Source organism: Lytechinus pictus, chromosome 1 (assembly GCF_037042905.1).
Source record: "Lytechinus pictus isolate F3 Inbred chromosome 1, Lp3.0, whole genome shotgun sequence".
In the NCBI taxonomy this organism is placed as follows: domain Eukaryota; kingdom Metazoa; phylum Echinodermata; class Echinoidea; order Temnopleuroida; family Toxopneustidae; genus Lytechinus; species Lytechinus pictus.
This window is the reverse complement of record NC_087245.1, coordinates 10,850,373-10,868,511: the sequence shown is the minus strand read 5'-3', so window position 1 is coordinate 10,868,511 and position 18,139 is coordinate 10,850,373. Positions and strand designations below refer to the sequence as shown.

The window sequence follows — 18,139 nt, the reverse complement described above, 5'->3', positions numbered from 1 at the left end:
GATATCCATCTCCTCATCATAAGTGGTACTGTATTATTTTTAAGGTTGTGTATCAACTTAGCCTATACACGATGTCAAAATGGATTTTCTCCCACATATATAATTATGATCAAATTACGAGGAGTAATTCCTACAAATTGCAGTCTTTGTATTCTAATGATGGTAATGGAAATATTGAGCCCAGTGGTATAATCATGTATTACACTTACATATTTTTCAATCGCCGTTGTCATAACCATGAACGGTTAATGATAATCATGATAGTGATAAAGATGATAAATTCTGAACGATTTCCATTTCTTGTACTGTAGTGCACGGCTCATTGATTACTTCTGTCTATGAATTTTTAAACAAGCATCCCCTTAAAAAGCGTAATCTCATTTCAAAACAAAAGAAAAAAAAATAGATATGATCAATATTCGGGAAAGAAATAATTTACGACCTTAGTATCGGCAACGTTTCATATCCGCTCGAGATAGCAAATTTTGATAAGATTCAATGGAGATGTCATCTTTATTGTTGTCACCCTTATTATCAGGATCCACGATCTTAGAAGAATGGAGATATTCTAAAAACAAATTAGGTTATGCACGAATAGCGTCCAATACTCTCGATGGTTCTGTGTGTATGAAAGATATCTCGCAATTATTACTCGCGAGATCAGGCAATTAATTTAACCATGAACATAATGGAGATGGGTTGTTGATGCAATGAGAGATCCTTAACTATTACAGTAATTACAGCCCGGCTCTATTTTGTAATATTCTTATATTTCCCGGATAAAACAAGTATCTAATTTAATGTAACCATCGTAAGGTTAAAATATCAGGGAGCGGGGCGTTGAACAATTTCAAGACCAGTCAAGGTTTTATTTTTTATAGAACACTGATGAAGAAGGAAATCGAGTCACTGAACATCTCTTTCACGTCTGAAATCACTCGCTCCAACTGGTCTTTTACATGCGAAGCGGGATCCTCCCACGATCATTCAATTTAGGAAATGAAATCTCGCCGCAACATTGACAATTCATAAAGAGCCTGTAATCTTATTCTTTCTCAATCATGCCGTTAATGAAATTGTGTATTTTCTTATTGTTGGTATTGTCCGTGTAATCGTAAGGGATAGATGGGAGCCATGTTTGAATTTTGCGGAATTGGGAATATATCAATCTCATTTTTCATCCAAACCAATCAGATTTAGATCTTTGTATTGAGGATGTTCCCTAAACCGGAAGAATGTAATAAAGGATGACATCATATACTGAAACAAAATCTCGTCATAAAACCTCATTCATGAACAACCCATGCGCGACAAATACCGGTGGCCTAAGGCAAAATAGCTAGATAAGGTTTATGCTCAAGTTCATGCATTATGATGATTGATTTCTGGGTTATTTTTGCTTATGCGAAAGGCAATACCAGCTTAGGAGAGTATTATTTGGGGATTTTTTTTTTAGAACCACATAGTTGTTTTATAGTGATGCCAATAATTGTAATGAAGCGTTTTAAATACGATATATATCTTTTCTCACCAAGTGGGAAATTAAATGAATCAGTCGTTACAAGAAGATACCGTTAAGACCTGGCAAAGACTATCATTTTCATATACTTACATTAGATTATTATTTGGGACATTTTAGTTTGATTTCCAGTTATTATTTTAATAGCATTGACAACTCAATAAAAAAATTGAAAATCTCTGGACACTGTAACGGTCGACAAAACTGATCATTTAAAAAAGGGCGTTTTCGAATGTGTTTAAGTTCTCGTAGGTATTACGATATGGGATAATTTAACTCGATATGATCATACCATCTTTAAGACACAAAAATGAGTTACATTTAAATCTATATCACATTTGATACAAAATAACATGTTAATTGTTAACCAAACTGATTTAGCTGTGTGAAAATAAAAAAAAATGTTTTAGAGGTTTGTTAGTATATTTAAGTGCTAAACTGAAGACCAAGTAATTTTCCTTTCATTTATTTTATCTTCCAACTCCACTAAGTTAAATCGTGATAAAATTACGTTTTTCGATCAAACATCGTGATTGCTAACAGATAGTTCAATCATTTTTAAGTTATAGAACGACGCAAACGTATAGCAGGTTTTGCTTGAGTTTACGTTTACAAACTAAACTCAAACTCTAGGGATGGGTTTAATCCTCGCACTCTCTAGATTTTAAATTGATCATAGGTGCCCATGGAATATGATCCAGCTTATCCTCTTTTGTGAGATAGAGCCTTCAGCTTTGATAGGGTAAACCAGTCTTGGTGCTTCATCTTTTACCTACTTAAAATTGATATCAAGACAAATAAAATTTGATCCACGAGTTATTATTTCATTCACGAACCTTACCAAAACAGATATATCATATAATACTTGAGGACGTAAAGAGTCGGATATCAGAAATAAATTTCTTTTCATGTATGCACTCCTCCAGTTAATTATCCTGGAAAACTAAATTTGATCTTAAAGATCGTGACTTCCATATATCAATATGGTCCTACAGTATCAGGTTGTAACGTCTAGGAAAACTAAGGACATTTTGATGACGATAGTGCTTCCAGTTTATCCTAACATTATGATATGATTATGATTTGTATTGAACTATACTGAATGTGCAACAAATATATAAGGGGGCGATGTGTATACAGAATATATACGCCCTCAGACTTACTAGCACAAGTGAAACTATTGAAATCGGATCAGGAAAGTGACTTTACTTTGATTTTTATCTCGTTTTGAGATCCTCATTTCCTGGAAATATTAGATTGGTATTACATGTATCTGAATATCTATCATAGCTCTTAATAAATTGGAAATGAAATTAAAGATATCTCTGTTTTCTTGAGAGATCCACGCATGTCTACTTTGGTATTCGACTAGTAAACATTTCTGATTATTTTTCATAAACATGCACTGCATATCAATCAAGAATGGCTAGGAGTTTTTTTTTTCCAATCGGTTTAAATCACCGACAAAGTAAATGAGTTTCGATGCTATACAATTCTTATCAATAACATGAATAAATTGGTGCTGCACATGCAGAAACCTATTGCCACAAAAAATAATGACTTGAACATTACTCAACAAAAAGCTCACCAAATGTATTAATGTTTTGTAATCTTATTTTATTACATAGTCCAAAATGTAGTCTTTGAAATTTGCTTTTCAGTTTAGTTTTATTCATGTAACACCATGATAGGGCAAAAACCTAGATGAGCTTTTGATCTGAAAAACAACATGAACAAATAAATAACACAAGGTACAAATGAAAAGCGAACAGATAGAAAGAAAGTGAAAAGTTACCGATATATATATTTTGTTGCTTCCTATGACTTTGTTACCGCCGTTTGTTAATTTTCGTTTAGTTGTTTGGAGATGATAATGCCGAATATTAATTCTGTGAAGAAGATAATCTTTATGATGAATCTGTTATACGCAAGTGTTTATTCCAAGTAATTTCTTTACATTTCCAGGGATGTAAAATCTATAATATAAGTACAAAGTAAAATTTGCCGATAAATTTCATTTTTATTTTTTCATTTTTCAAAAGGATCAATTGCTACAACGTAGTAAGCACTATGGCTCCCTTTGGAGGGTACAAGATGTCTGGTACTGGTCGAGAACTAGGCGAGTATGGTCTGGAAGCCTACACGGAAGTCAAAACTGTAAGTGAGATCCATTATCATTTTATTGTTGATCATCAATTTTTAGGTTTACAGTTTAAAAATTCGTCCTTATTCCCGTTTGCCATTCGACGTAAAGTATTTTTTTCAGAATGTAAGCACCTACGACGCGATACAAACCTTATTAAAAAAGAAGTAAAAATCTTCATCACCCGCAGAGAGATGTAGTAATTCCTGTCATATCATCAGAATATAGGATGTAATGCAATTTATGTTAAAGTGAATTAATGATTACCCCCCCCCCCCCCCTTCACGGATGAAAAAAAAAATGAACATCATCGTCAACCAGTATAAAGACACTGATGACGTTCACCTATTCTCTGAATCGTCTTCCATTGTAATCTAATTACCATTACTGTTTTGTTTCCTCTCTTTTCTTTAGGTGACTGTGAAGATCCCGCAGAAGAACAGTTAAAATGTTTGCGCTTGACATGAAATAATTTCTTTGAATTATTGGTTAATTGTTTCGAAGTACGTAACATAACATTTCCTAATAAATATTAATTGCCTGGATAAGGACATTGATGTGGGTGAATGTGTTTCGGAGTGGCCGTGATTGAATGGTGTAATTGCATAATCTATAACTGAAATTCATCAACTGAAATTTGAAAAAAAAATCATAGGTAATTAGATGAAAGATGCTAATGCTCGGTGATAAAATCATTTCTAATTGGATGGGAGATGGATGTATACGCGAGGTCCAAATATAAGGATGTGTATATCCGCGCGTGAGTAAGTGCATGTATTATGGTGTGGGTGAGCGTGTGTTTGTTCGTGTGTGAGAGTGTGCTGGCTGTTTGAGCGTGTGAGGGAGATGAGAGGATAAAGGTATAAATAAGTTTGATTATAATCAGCTGAGAATAAACTGAATTTCTTAAACTTATATTTTATCGAGGCCAAATCATATACTGATGAAGTATACGTGCGCGTGTCTCAGATGACAAAATTATTATAAATCATTGTTTGTTAAAAACATATATTAGTGGTAATTGTTGGTCCTTATATCGTGTGATTTATATTCTTATTTACTCATTTATTACAAGCATTCTATTTCCATTTCCTTACCCGTGCAATTCCCAGAATAATTCGGAAAAAGTCAACGTGATGCGCCATGTGAAACGCATTTCAAATAAATTTTACATATTTTATTCGTCCGTTAAAATAAACAAAATATTTGTTGATAAAATGATGTAATATCTCACGAAATTGTATAAAATTAGATTTAAAGGCAAGATTACGAATTGTATTTGTTTATCATAAGTTTCAAAACAATAAAACATGAACAACAGCTTTATTCATACTCATGAATTGAAATGATGAAAATGCTCTTGATTTGGATGTAGGATAAAAAAAACTTAATAACATCCCACGTAACTGGAATGTGTCTTTCTGAAAATGGAAAGTTAGGCATTGGCAACATTTTATTTGTTTTCCATTCATATTTTGGAAAAGAAACTTTGTAGCCTCATGAAATAATCGTTTTTCACTGTGTCAATTGGTACTGCTGTACAGTATGATGTCCAGGGCTCCGTAACACAAAGATTACTGATAAATCCTACACTTGATTTTCCCGATTGATTGTACATTGTACCCAATGCAATCAATCGTAGAAAATATTCTATGATCATTGCTAAGCTTTGTGTTACGGGCCCCAGATTGGTTTTACATCATCAAGGTTCTTCCTTCTTATGATGCTGCGTTGGGTTGTGTATTTAATTGAAAATAAACGTAATAATGAAACAGGAATCTTTTGAACTTATTTAAAAATATAAAGACTTTCCTCATAACAAATTTCTATTACTTGCGTAAAAGAAATACTGAGTCTTTAGATACTTGGCACTATTGAGAAAGCTATTTTTATATTACTTATTCATCTCCGAAGGAAATTGATGTCTTGCAAACAATATTGTTTGACTTCCTTCATTTTCACTTTAAGAGGACCTTGTACTTTACAAAAGCATAGCCTTTTACGATGATTGTATCTGTCTCAATTGGTACTTATTATTATGTACGATTAGTTTAATATATGGTTTATATCATGAAAGACCCCAGGCTTGTAACGATTAGTTTCAACTTTTCATGATTTGTGATATTTATAAAAAAATAAATGCATCATCGATCATTACTGAATTTAATATGATTTAAGATGTTTCTTCTAGCAAAATATTACTTGTACAAAGTAAAGATCGAGTTTCTGTTTGTTACCTGATATTGAATATTCAACTTCCTGTCTCAACCGTTGCTCAATTAATATGGAGATGGCAATAGATTTGAAATATGACACTGTATGAAATAATTGCTCAATAGCATGTATGGTACTCACGTATGTGATATGTTTTTTATATATAATTGTGGATTATTAATATCAATTATTCAAATCTCTCATTTCTGGTCATCAAATTCTGATTTGTTTGTGTGTGTCGGAGTAATGTTTCTTTAAAGAATAATCTAAGAATATACGAGATCCCTATTGCTTTTCAACTCTGTCATGACTGTGATAGGTTTTGATGAGCACTGTGTTTTTTAATTAGTATTTCAGTAGATCAGATGCATGTACAAGAATATTTTACCTTAAAAAAATACAATATACAAGAAGGATGAAAAAGGGTGCTGATATTAGTTTTGCATCAGTCACAGTAAGAAAAATGCACGTATACCCTTTAAGAAATGAGGTTCGACCATTACCTCTTTGGAGCATCTTTTACATTTTGCAATTTTACCTTCTTTTGGCCTTGAAGATTGAAAGTTCCACATCTCAAGCAGTCAAGGGTGCATCCAGGGTGTTCTTAACACAAGAACCTTTGAAAGTACGCTGTTTCTTGGAGGGAAGGTAACACGATGACAGAGCACACATTCATGCCATTGGCACATTACTTTCATCGTAATTTCAAACTATTTGTATTGTACAATTCGATTTGATATAATATATGGAAATGAGCAAAACTTCACTTAAGATAGAAAAGGTACGTCAAATCAATTTGCACCGCATCTACATCAAAGCCTCATGATATTATAGCTACCTTTTCGGTAAGATACACATTTTTTAGAAACATTGATGGATCGCACATGTTTGAAACACCTGCCAATAGAAGCTGACCTACATAGAATTATACGACTGAAATTAAATAATAATTTTTACCTTATTCTTAATATGCGCTACTCAATCAATTGTGTGAAGAAAATTATATCAAAATACTCGGAAGACCATAAACCGCAATGTAAATTAGGCATGCCTAAGGGTTGTGGTGTGCTTCTGATATCCAGTCTTCCGAACTCTTTCCTATTTTTCTCAATGATTCATGTCAACACAATCCAGAAACCAATTATGTCTGTTTTGTAATGAAAAATGTTGGACATCATGCTGTCCACACAAAAATTGATTGAATTTTTTTTCCAACTCTGGGTAGTTTTCAACTAATACTGTAAAGTTTTCACCCAAAGCACCTGTCGGTTTTCATTGGTTTATAACTACCCAGAATTGGATAAAGTTTTTACCAATTGTTGTGTGGACAGAGTGTTGCCTAACATTTTTAAGAATGCATGCTAATGTTACAAATGCAGAAAAAACAATAAGACAAATCAAAACTTGTAATACTCCAAGCACCCGCTTTTTTTCTTCCCTTTTTTTCAGTGTACTTCTATTACACTTCTTATTATGATGTACTATCGCTACTATTATATCCTTTGATTTTTTTCTGCCTAAAGTAACCATGGTAACTCAATACCAAGAATGAGTCCAAATTGTTATTACCAGTATTATATCGAGCCTTCTAATATTTCCTATTCACAGAACGACTTTTACATCCAATCTGAAGCAATTTATATTGCCTCCGATAATAGTCAATAGAATTGTTTGATGGCCTTCATCGTGAAAGGAATAATGTTAATATTCATCTGGGAGCAAGAGGAGAAAGCAAATCTCAAATCACAAATCATGTGGAAATGACAAGTCAAGTGCGATATGAATAATGTGTCAAATTATATGCCTTCATTAGCTGACATCGCTTAAGTTTAGATATAATTTCTTTCGATTCAAATTCTTGTTGTTATCAATTTGTTAAAACACAAATGCTCTTCCAACAACCTATTTGAGGTGATATTATGATAGATTGGTACACACCGTAAAAAATGTATTATGAAAAAATATTTAAAAAGATAATGACTTCCGGCCTCTCATTCGCCATGTGGTTTTTCTGAGCCTGTGTAACATGCAAATATAGCTTTATGAACCAGAACACATGGGATTAAAAGGTATTACAATAACTAGATGACTAAATCTTTTCTAATGTCACCGGTCTGTTATGGTAGATACAATCATTGTTTTATTTTCAAGAAGCAAAGAGGAATCACTCTCCAACATGCAAATGGCCTAGAATGACGTGATATGATAGAAGACTGTTTAAAGGCTGTCTCATTTTGATGGGAGTTTCGTTCTGCTAAATTTGAGTTTATTCAATCTTCCGTCAAAGCTAGAAAACGATAATTACGAATACGGTAGATTTTTATTTTTCTTTGAAAAAAATCAAACCAGGGACACTATCATCGACGACATTTAAACCTGCGTACATCGGATATTCTGACATCGTCATTAGCAAGATTATATACATGTAGCAAGCACTGTCTTTACGTGAGCAATAAAATAAGTATGCAAATATATCACAGCACTTCCGAAAACACACATATTGGCTTTAATACGAGTCGGTAGTAACGCTATACAGCATTTCGAATTTGCAATTACTTGTCCTCAAAACTTAGATATTCTTTAGCGGATCAAATATGATTACAATCATAGAGGAAGTAGAAATGAATACTCTGCAATGATGTGGGCATTTGATAAAAACGAAACCCTATCCATATTTACTGTAATGGGTTATCGCTTATTTCAGAGGAAGAAAACCCAAGGTTGTCATTTTTTCACCCATTTATACAACCAACCTCAAATAGATAGAAAGACTAAAAGATAAATACTTGATGATGGTATTTTCTCGGTCATGGATGAATGTCAGTGCTTCCTCAATGCTCCAGTTACATCAACGAAACTAACTCCAACACCAACCACTCGAAATAACTATATTTGATTGGCCTGTAGTCAGATTCGCTGGTGGAACTGTAAAATTACCATGCTTACAGACATGGAAAATTGGTGACATGGAATGACATGGATGTTGCGAAGACTCGCAAGTACACACGGTATATTTTAAGGTACAGGCGGATCTAGATTGTTTTTCCATTCCCAAAATACCTCGAGTCCTCGGTCACATTTTGATCTACCGCGGCCGTACGGCGCGTCGAGTCGAAAACGGCAGTTTAACATTTTTTGTATTAAATAGCTACATAGGTGGTTTGAATAAAAATGAATAAAATGGCTGTTTTCGACCCACCGTACGGCCGCCGTAGAGCAAATGTGAGTGTGGAATAGGGTGAACCTATATGGTTTGGGAAAATGGGGTTCTCCCGCTTCATCCACCTCCTGGATTGGATGATATTCGAAACATTTAATTCAACATAAGTATCATGTAAGATCATTGTACTGAAAATACTACATAAAACAAATTAGTGATTATACAATATTAGTACTGGAAACCCTAAATTTAGTTTTGGTCATTCAGTTATCATTTTCAAATCATAAGGTCCAAATCCATCACCTTTTTGCAGTTTGCTCTTAGCATGGACCTCCAATGTTGGCGCTTAGCGTAACGGAACAGGAAGTGTAAAGTATCCGTTGGAATTGAATTTATAATGTAAACTCATCCTTCGATGTAGGCAAACAATAGACAGTGATATATTGTATGAAAATGATTTACATGAATTGTGAATGAAGATTTTAATCTTAATCAGAGCCCGCTTAGAATACCTCAAAGGTGAATTACTAATCAACTTTCGTTTTTTAATATGACTAATTGTATAGCCTTGACCTTATGAACGAGCGATTCTTACCAGTACATTCTTTTTACACATCTTGTTCTTTTTTTTAGGAAGGGGGAAACTCTTTCAATCACGCTGATGATCTAGCACCAAACAGATCACAAAGACCGCATCGAGGGAATTAATGGAGAAAGGAATAAGGAATTTCTCTTGTTCAGTGGTTAATAAACCTTTCTCTTGCGTTTCCAGTTCAGAGCTTTTTTATGGGATGTTGTTTATAACCTTGCTTGTCCGTACTCCTTCCATCTTGATGTCTTAATTAGCGATAATGTATTAGAAAGCTTGTTCTTATCACTATGGCCAGAGGTTCTTTTCCGTCATCTCCCTTGTGGTATACTCGGATTTAATTTACAGATTACAATCAGTCCGGGAATCGTATATCTTTGTATGTCTAGCCGTATCTTCTTGTCGTAAGTATCAACAAAATCGTGTCATAATTCTTCCATTTCCTTGATGTTGTCTAGTTTCCCCAATATGTTCTCAGATTTGAGATCCTTGTTTCATAACCTGATTGTCATTATAATTCATATCAGATTCAAGGAACACATACTGGCCACGAGAGACTATTCTTACTGACTTGATATTACCATGCAGATAAATCTTATTTACATTATTTTTTTATTATGTTATTCATCTGCATCTTAATACACTCATTAGACGTTTGCTATATGGGATATCCAACAACATTTTATAATTAACATCAGTCATGTTTTCAAAAGGAAATCAGAATGTGTAATCTTGTCTGTCCAGAAGAAATACAACACTGTGGGTGTAAGTTCTTAATTCGTATTTAATGAGAACATAAATATCTTATGAGTTCACATTATAAAACAGGTGAAATGGCGTGGGATCATTACATCTAATACTGGTGTTGAATTTTTGCCGAACCCGAGAAGTATACATGTATAGTAAGCTCCCGACATGTTCTATGCAGTCCAGAAATTTGTGAAATGCTAAAAACTAGGAGCACACTGGTGGTGCTACAAGAATGGACAGGGTTTGATTTTTTTAAAGTAGTGATAAAGGGAAAGATTGAGGGAAATAGGGGTAACAGAAAAGAAAGAGAAAATAAGAGCATTAAAAAGAGTCCTCAGTCGTATAAGTATATCCTGTTATTCACTCGAGAGATAGTATATCAGCTATGATTTTGCTCATGATTTTTTCGTGTTATTTCAGTCTATTTCTGAAATCCGCTGTCGTTTTAACATCTAAGAAGGAAAATGTTCCCTGTTGAGCTGGCATGTGAATTATATATTTTTTTCATTTCTGTTTATTATATTTTTTTGCCTTACATTGCGATTTTTTTAATTTTGAAAAAAGAATAAATGTTATCAATCGAATCGATTGGTTTCTGTTGAAGAAGATTCTCATTTCATTATTATCAAAAATATTTATGTAATCCGATGCTTTTCACGTTGTACTGTAAACAAAAATATCTTCAAAACACTGGTAAAGAGAAGGGATTGGAAATGACAACAATACAAACATAAACCTACTTGACAGTCTAGAATTATCAGATAGAGATTAACTTTTTAAGAGTATCAAAATTCAATTACTCTTTACTTGCGGGCCGGGCCCTACAGTATTTTTGATACTCACGACCTGATTGGAGAGAATCTTCTCTCAAAGTAAAACGAAGCGTCCGGTTGGGATTCTAAACTCTGAAGAATAGCTAAGTAAAATGATTTGCAGGAGAATCTCCCAACCATCATTATGAAATTGTTCATGACGAGGGTGTCATTGTCTCCCTAAGCTATCACACTGATGAGGAGTTATGACGACTGTCGTTAAGAAGTTGAAATCTTTGCGTCGTCTGCGGATTCACGTTCGTAGCTTGAAGAAATCCCTAATCTGACATGTCTAATCTTGTCTTATCGCCTTTGCGCGTTGCAATTTAGCTCATCTTGAAATGCTAATATTGCTGTTCTCACCCAGTGGCGTACTTAGGATTTTCTACAGGGGGGGGGAGGGGCAAATTCGTCCGCCAAAAAAAAAAAAAAAAAAAAAAAAGATCTTCAACCACCAATAAATGATTTCGTACCAGAAAAAAAATTTGACCAAAAAAAAAAAAAAAGGGTCTTCAACCACAAATAAAGGATTTCGTACCAGAAAAAAATTTTACAAGCAAAAAAAAAGGTCTTCAAGTTTAAAGGAGCGAGCCAGGGAGTCAGTTGTGACTCGTCAGGGGGGCAGGGATATGTCCCTTGCATTGGTTGTGACTCGTCAGGGGGGCAGTCTGCCCCCTCTGCGCCACCCCCCCGTAGGTACGCTAGTGCCTTAACCGATATATTATAAAGTATAATTTTACACGTGGCTTATCTTATCAGATGCTTTCCGGCTCTAGTGTTCTCTTGCATGCTTCGGTAGCACTAACAGCCCCCGCCCCATCGAATAGAAAAAAAAATCGAATGATATTAACAATTGTTACTTTTAGTGGCTTTGGTAAACATGGTAAAGGAGTAGATACATACTCTCCGATTCGTACTTTCCCAGTGGAATTTAAACGTAAATAATTATCGTAAGAATTAATTTTATTTGAATGGCTTGTTGGATGCTGACAGTTTTTCCTCAAACATTTCGTCAGGATACAAACATCTTGTAAGGACCAGATCTGAGAGACTATAAAGGACAGTGCTTTTATTAGTGACTAAAGGATGGAATGGAAATGGCCAATGGATGCACTCATCTTTCTATATAGTATACCTATGTTGTCCTCATCCCTTTCTCTCTCCCAACTCCCCCTCCCCTCTCTCTCCCTCACACACACACACCATACCCTATCACACACACACACACTCACCCTCACTTGCCTCCTTCCTCCATGACACATTCTTTTCTATTTATCGCAACAATATCATCCTGGGGAGGAAAATGCTGTTGTTTTTCATACAAAGTCGTGATGTAAGGACAGGGAAGCTGGGCGTGTGTGTGGGTGCGTCTTCGTGTAAAATAACGTTTTGTGTGCGCAAATAATGTTATACACTGTACTTGAGTTTGTGTAAGGGCGTTTGAGTAATAGAGAGGGCGGGCGGATTGGACTTTGAATGTTAATTAACTTATTTCCCGGCAAATGTACCTCTGATAAGTATTCCCCTTCGAAATGCTGTGATGATTCCCTTGCCTTTGGTGTTTCTTTTTCTTAATAGAGGACAATTAACCAAGTCGCTCAATTGATTTTATCGAGGCGGAAAGAAAATGATAGAACACATCACTGAACTTTTGCTAAAACATTGGCAAGAATAACACAGTTTTCAGTTTATTGCTTGTTTATAAATTATGCCAACAATAATCTTAAGATCATCTCGCATATATTAAGACTGAATAAACTCCTATTAGTTATGAATCATGGTGGATGATTTTTCTTACATAGAAACTTGGGTAATATATTATTTGTGATAGGTTTATGTTATGTCTCTTACAAAAAATAACACATCACAGAATTATATTATTTTACGACACGATAGCAGCAATTTATTACCTCATGAAAATGATAATCTGATCTTAATAGTCAAATAGCTTTCTTATATTTTGATGGATTATCGTCAATTTCTTAATAAATACATTTCTCTTAGTTTTCTATTTTATATAGTTTCAAAAAATTAACACCCCACAGTCTCCTCTTTCAAAGTACTAAAAAGTATGTTTATACTGTAAAATGTTATATAAGTACCATCACTCTAACAACTTTTAAAGCTTTTAACAAGTTGTTAAATAGTTTTAAAATGTTGTTATTAGTAGAGTGACGGGCTTAAACAACTTGCTACCTTTTTTTAATTATGTATCAGGCGCATTGTTTACCTTGATTGCAAAACGCAGTCAATATCATCTTCCCCCAGACATCACATATGGATGATGTAGATTCGGAGGAGAATAGACTAGAATGATAAATCCACCACACTAGGGGTTTTCTGTATGCAAATCTTCTAGCTCATTTATCGACCACGTGTTAGGTATCTATTCCCCAAAGAACTTATATCCAGATTCATACTCGTGCCAGTAAAATTATTAGCGATATTCATTTAGAATAAATCCGATGAATGACTGAGCCTTTAAAACGGTAAGAATAATCATATAACCAATTATCGGTGGAAAGAGTCTTAAGAATTTGAATTTTCGATATAGCATAAAATTTTAATTGAAAATGTATGCTTTCCCTGCAAAGAAGATAACTTCTTCATTATTTCTTTGAAACAGAGGGGGGGGGGGGGAGTTGACTTGTATCTAGCAGCTAGTAATGGTTATATGAAGCAATCAAAATAGAATTTGGAAGGGAATTACAATTTTTTTCTCAGAAATACAATAGAATAATAACGTTTGAAGAATCCCTAAAATATGAATGTCATTGCAATTCAATATAAGTATTTGAATTCTTTGCACTATACTCTGCAAACGATGAACAATCCAGGCAGTATTATAACAAAATTTGATAAAATCAGCAATACATTATGACCTGAATAAAAATTAATTCTTGGTTTATACAACTACTGTATAACGATAGTGGCAATAATGACTACTTTAATGATAGAAATAAGCATCAATAATGACATTAATCATAAATTCATATATAGTAATAATGATTGTGATAATGATGATGACAATATAATAATAACAATAATAATAATGATAATAATAAAAATGATTATAAAAATAATGATGATGATGATGATGATGATGAAGATGATGATGATGATAATGATGATAATAGTAATAATAAATGATGTTCAGTGATGAATGGTTCCACAATTCAACTGTCTTGGAATGGAAACGAGTTATATTTTCAAATGATTTAATCATCGAATTTATTGTTGAACGAACATGCATGAATTTCATTTTTAATTTACACACTCTGAATAAAGCACAATGTGTCGCTATGGTATTCAGCTGCAATTTGCATTTTTATTCATTCTCTCTTTTGCTTTCACATCTGAAAGAAGGTGCCCTGAAAGAGCAGTATTAACCTTTAACAATATGGGATAGAATGAAACGGTGCCCCCTCGTGAGGAAATCTCGTTCATCTCTAAAACAATAAAAAATTCTTCCGCCAGTCAAAACGTTCTGAAAATATATCCCAATTTATCAAATAAAGGTCGCGAGAGACTTATCAACTTCTTTTCGGATACTCCTTTCCCATACACACGAAAAACTTCAACATTGCACATTTATCAGTGTGAAACGGAGAGCGCATTCTTATTGGTATAACTGTGCTTCTTTCAGTAAAAACAAATAGGTGCAAAGTTTCGCCTTCCAATGTGTTCTCTTTTCTGAAAGTTGCAAAGTAGGTAAGAAATTTTACCTTTATAGGTGCCCCAGCCTTGATGTGCATATTCGATATTTCGGAGTAATAAGAATACTAATATCAAAGGTGCAAAGTTTAGCCTTTTAACCTATTTTTCGTAGAGAGTAATTCCTCATCCATCTGCGTACAGTAGACCGTCGAAGGCTTGGTATACATTATCGTCTACGGGAAATTTTGCGTGTCTACGCAAAACTACATTATATCTGGTGATACTATGCAGCATACGCAATGCGTAATCCAGTCACATGCCTGAAATTGTATCCTATTTAATCTCAAGGGAAAATAAAGCTGCAAGTTGCTCTGATATCCAGCCACAATTAGCATTTCTTTCCCCTTTTCATATTCAAGTCGGGAGAGCACCTGGGAAGTCACAAGAGCGAACACCCAAAATGGCATATCGATAAGCAAAAAGCAATGACAGATAAATTGTATTAAATTGGATTTATGTAGTGAAGTTTTAAAAGTAGCTTTGGGGTGTGAAGTTGGCAAATATTTCTGAAACTATCGATTCACCAATTTTTCGATGTACATTAACCATTCAGTTGTACTAATTTATCTTGATACTTGAAGATGTAGACGAATTTGAATGCAACACCAGCGGCGATGAAATAGGTTTTATTTTGACCGCTGGTGGCGTGTCGCTTATTTTCCTCGACTGCCCTTGGATAATGCTGCGCAGAGTTGTCTTTCATTTTCGATTAATTTCTTGATTCAAGCCCAATGGGGTGAGTGAAATTGCTTTGTTATCTTAAATTTAATTATTTACAAGTCTTTTAAGCCGATTGTCATCATAAATATGATGTTTAAGTAACATACATGATGAATCAAAGTCATGATATGAATGAATTTGTTCGCGTGAAAGATTGTGCACGTGTACACGTGAACGTTACGTAATGGAAAAAACACACAATTGTATGTAGTCGTGAATGAAAGTCACATGAATTAGGCGCCTACCTACACACCATGGAGTTAATTCCTTGTCATTAACATAAGAAAGAAGCTAGTGAGAAGGTGTCACATCATTAAATGGATCTGGAATTTTTTGGCCATAAAGGCTTTATCCTGGTTTAAGTCACCAGTCCATCCACTGCCGTTTATTTCATCAGCGCTGGTGACTTCTTTCCACTCACTCCCATTGACTTCGTACACAAAGGAGTGCACACACAGCGACACACACGAGAAGAGAGGTGACTAATTTCAAGATAAAGCCCGCCTGAATACATAATGCTCACATTTTTCTTTCTTCAAAATACCCCGTATTGATATGTCCCAGAATCCAAAGAAGAATTCTAGAGACATGATAGGCCAGATTGTTTCAGTTATATGGGACAGGTTCCTTCCTAGCCTATTTTCCTCAACAGCTATTAAGAGACCGTCCGCTTAATTCTTGTGAAGATTTAATGTAACATGGTATCATGTTTCGGTCTTTGATCAACCTAATTTGGTACATAAATGAACATAAGAACAAGCCTGTATGAGGAATGACGGACACTGTAAACTACATGAAAATACGAGCAGTTTTTCCTTGAAAATCGAAACTCTAGTCTAGATATCGAAGTTTAATTCCAATGGGATTTTCCTTGATGAGCCTACTGATTTTCATTGTAGTAAAAGTGTATCGTAAAATGAGGAATGAGTTGGAAAATTATCGTTTTTGTTTTTCAGATATTTCAAAAGTAGGTTATTTCTCTCAAGATGCGGCTTACGTTGGCTTGATTTATTGGTCTCTTGAAATGTTCCTCCTACATCGTCTCTCTACACGGCCCCTGGAAAATGAAATTGGTGATTTGCTTAGAAAATGAGACCATTACAGAATATCCAAGTCTTTCGATTTATTCTTCAAGTTTCTTCGTAGGGTTCACTCGGTCACATCATTTCACAATAAACAATCAATACAAATGATACTAAACTATCCAATATCGGTAGAAAAAGAGATGAAAGGCCCTGTTGCGGATGTAATAACACAATTCTACATCCGCTTTGGTCACGTGACATGATCGCATCACATGATACAGGATGAGCTTGGAATGTTTCTTTCTTTCTTTATTTTGATACTGTATGTATAGTCAAGTTAATTCCAGGCACCTGAAAATTAGTTTCTTTGGAAGACAAGGGATGAAGTTGTCATACTGTATCGTTGATAATGCATGAATGATAGAGAACATTACAAGCCGAGGCGCGATAGCTCAGTCGGTAGAGTGGGGTTTCGGATTCCGGTGACCCGGGTTCGATTCCCACTTGGTGCACTAGTTAGTACCCTTTGTTAAGATATTTATATCCTCATTATCAGGTCCATCAGAATGGAAATTTATCTGTCGGTCCTCTGGTTGTTTGCTTGCAGACATTCATTCTGTCTTAGAAATCAGGTAAAAATCAACACCAATAACGAACGTGAATTAATCAAGCTATAGATGTTACAAGCAGAGGGGTATGGGAATCATCAAGAGAGCAAGATGTAGCGCGGTTGTGGACATCCCATATCTTTATATATATTGCTCTAATCAAAGGCCTATTCAGAAATATTTTAACCTTAATGTGATGGGACTCTTATTACTCCCATAAATACCATGCAATTATTAAAATAACCATCGTTGATATCGCTTTTTTCACCCAATCACGAGCACCGTTATCATTTATCATAATTCCTGTCAATACTGTTATTGTTATCAACCCCCTCATGTTGTTATCATCACCATTGTCGGTATTTTTTATTATCATAATTGTTATTATATTCGTTATCATCGTCATAACATGAGATCTCATTTTAAAACATAATAGCAGGTGGGTAGACTTTCTAGATTTATTCATCACTTTGTTTTAGGTATAAGAAGACATGTCGCCTTATCGCATCAAAAATCAGATGGAATATTGGAAATACAAACCACCTGATTATGGAAGTACCATTGTCAGGATTGGACAAAGCGAGAGACGAAGATAGATAGAGAGAGACAGACAGACCAACAGACAGACAGAGAAGGGGAAAGCGGGGAAAAGAGAGACACACACAAACATACAGGCAAATAGAGATAGAGAGAGGGGGTGAACTACAGAAAAGTTACTGAGGTAAGAGAAAAAGACAAAAGGTATTGATGCAATCAATATTCAGTCATCAATAGTCATTGATGAGATAAAACACCTTTGCAACCGGAGGGTAAAAGTTCCCATTTATTTGTGTCATTCGAAATTGAATTTGAATATAAACAATTTGCACGAAGTGGAAAAAT

At 34.5% G+C, this 18,139-nt stretch overlaps 1 long non-coding RNA gene across 1 annotated transcript; it reads left to right on the top strand.

Moving 5' to 3' along the window:
• The first annotated feature begins 3,560 nt into the window (after positions 1-3,560).
• Positions 3,561-6,079, top strand: LOC135153339 (uncharacterized). Its single transcript, XR_010292793.1, has 2 exons — positions 3,561-3,676; positions 4,077-6,079. It is a non-coding gene; the product is annotated as an uncharacterized LOC135153339 (long non-coding RNA).
• Positions 6,080-18,139: the final 12,060 nt, after the last annotated feature.